This window comes from Sceloporus occidentalis, unplaced genomic scaffold, assembly GCF_023333645.1.
Source record: "Sceloporus occidentalis isolate IW3139 unplaced genomic scaffold, rSceOcc1.0.p SCAF_199, whole genome shotgun sequence".
NCBI lineage: Eukaryota > Metazoa > Chordata > Lepidosauria > Squamata > Phrynosomatidae > Sceloporus > Sceloporus occidentalis.
The window spans coordinates 844,001-846,329 of record NW_028317179.1 but is presented as its reverse complement, the minus strand read 5'-3'; the positions used below and the strand labels follow the sequence as shown (position 1 = coordinate 846,329).

General features: G+C 41.6%; 1 non-coding gene across 1 annotated transcript; it reads right to left on the bottom strand.

Moving 5' to 3' along the window:
- Positions 1 to 592: 592 nt before the first annotated feature.
- Positions 593 to 674, bottom strand: TRNAS-GCU (transfer RNA serine (anticodon GCU)). Its single transcript has one exon. It is a non-coding gene; the product is annotated as a tRNA-Ser (tRNA).
- Between the last annotated feature and the right edge of the window lie 1,655 nt (positions 675 to 2,329).

Here is a 2,329-nt window from a genome sequence, read left to right as displayed (position 1 = left end):
ACAGTATTTTGTTTTTCACACATATACCCACATAACTTACATATTCGGTTACACGTGCAACATTCTCCCTCATCCCGTGTGCACATTAGCTCTCTACCACTCTCCCAGGGGCTACTAACCTTAGGCGGACCCCTTAAACCATACCTTGACACACACTCAACACCATACGCACACGCACACTAACACCTTAAACACTAACACTATTACATTTATAATGTTGGAAAGTGGGCGTGTAAACACTATCTCTCTTTTTTTCTGCAGTTTTTCTGCAGTGTAATAGATTCTGGCATCGATAGCATTGTTATCATAACTCACCCCCTAAACCGAGATAGTAACTTAGACTTATGTTATTTAAAAAGGTAAAAAAGTACAATCTCTACGATTTGGAGAATCTTTTTATTTCCATTGTTTAATAATGACAAAAACATCACAACACCTCATAGCAACAAATAAAACAGTCCGAATTGATTAGACTGAATATTAACCGGTTTGTAACATAAATGTAGGCTGTTCTGTGTATTACACAGATGTTACTTTACATAATCCGTGTATTAAGTTTCAATAAATAGAAAGCGTGATGAAAAAGACCAGCCGACGAGGATGGGATTCGAACCCACGCGTGCAGAGCACAATGGATTAGCAGTCCATCGCCTTAACCACTCGGCCACCTCGTCACATGTATCTCCTCCCCTTTCCATTCAGCTACTGAACACTACGAACTGTTGACGCTGCACCAACACACTTCATTACATCATAAAGTTGCTTTATCAGTATTTATAGTTTTATATAGCGCCATCATATTCCGCGGCGCTGTACTTTATTCATAAATACAATTTAAAGCAAAAGTGAGGAGTCCATTTAAACGTCATATTAATATCACGATATACATTACTGCATGATAGACAATGCATAGACCGGTATAGCCCAAAGGAAAAATGTATATATAATGTTAACGTATATATATATATATATATATATATATATATATATATATATATATATATATATATATATATATATATATATATATATATATATATATATATATATTGTAGTCCCTGGTAGTGCTTCTAAACGAGGTTTTGCCTCCATTAAAAGCCACATCAACACTACAAAGTGTCATCTACATCCCGAAATGAGCTTGAGAGAGGGGTCAAAGGGCTACAAGACGTCATTGTGGGGGTTAAAACCCAGTGAAACCAGAGTATAACCCCCTAACCAAACACACATACACTCTGGGTAACACCAGTTAGTAGAATCAGCAAACTGCCATCATGACAGCATGGTGTGTAGAGCACAAAAAAGGATAAATACCCCAAACTGGCCCCTCTGTGACCCCGATGATGGAGTAACTGCTGCGGGTCCAATTACGTGGATCTGAACATTTAAAGAGCCTTTATTAAGGACCCTGTCACTTTAAATGCTGCACCACTCGCTTCCTGCCACTAGGGGTCAGTATTTGACCGAACGCTGAGTCCTGGGCTGTAAAATCAGAAAATAAAGCCTTTTTTGGGGAAAGGAGGCTACATTTACAGCTCATTTAATTTAGGACCTTGAACCTTTGGGCATCCACACCGCCAGCTGTCCTGACGTTGTCTACACAGTCCCATACCCACCTAAATGTCCTGCCAAGTAGACCTGACAAAGTGCAGGAGGGAAGTGTATTTAAAAGGAGAAGAAGTTTTAGAATAAGAGGCCATAGTCTACTGTAAAACTAGAGGGTCAGAGGCTTAGAGGTAAAGGAAGCGTTACTTTACTGAGAAGGTGGTAGATAAATGAAACAGCCTCCCAGCAGAAGTGGTAGAGGTTAATACAGCGAGGGGAATTTAAACATGCATGGGATAGGGATACGTCTCCTGACTCTATGACGAGACAAACAACTGATTAAAGGTTTGAGTCTTTACAGCAGGATAAACGGCAGACCGAAAGGGGCCGAATGGGGCCGATCTGCCAGCAGATTCTCTGTTTTCTAAGTTCCTATGTGTATGTAAAATGCCAACTAGAAACAGGAATAGTTTTGCGTTGTGTAAATACACGGAGATGCGGGCTGAGCGCTGGCAGGGTGCGGGTAGAGGGATATAGCAGGCTGTACGCAGGATGAAGACTGCGCTGTCTCCGTATACCTGCAGCTTCCGGTTCCCCCTTAGCTTTGTGGAAATGTACTTTTTAGCAGTGGGACCCCTTGCCGGCCAGGGGGGGCTTTGGGTAGCCAGAACCAAGAGGGTCCCAACTATGAGGCTGGGCATGGGGTTCCAAGAAGAATAAACCACAAAGACTTACGGAAGTCTCTGCGCAAATGGAACTTTGTCATAAAGACTTTTGTCCCCGT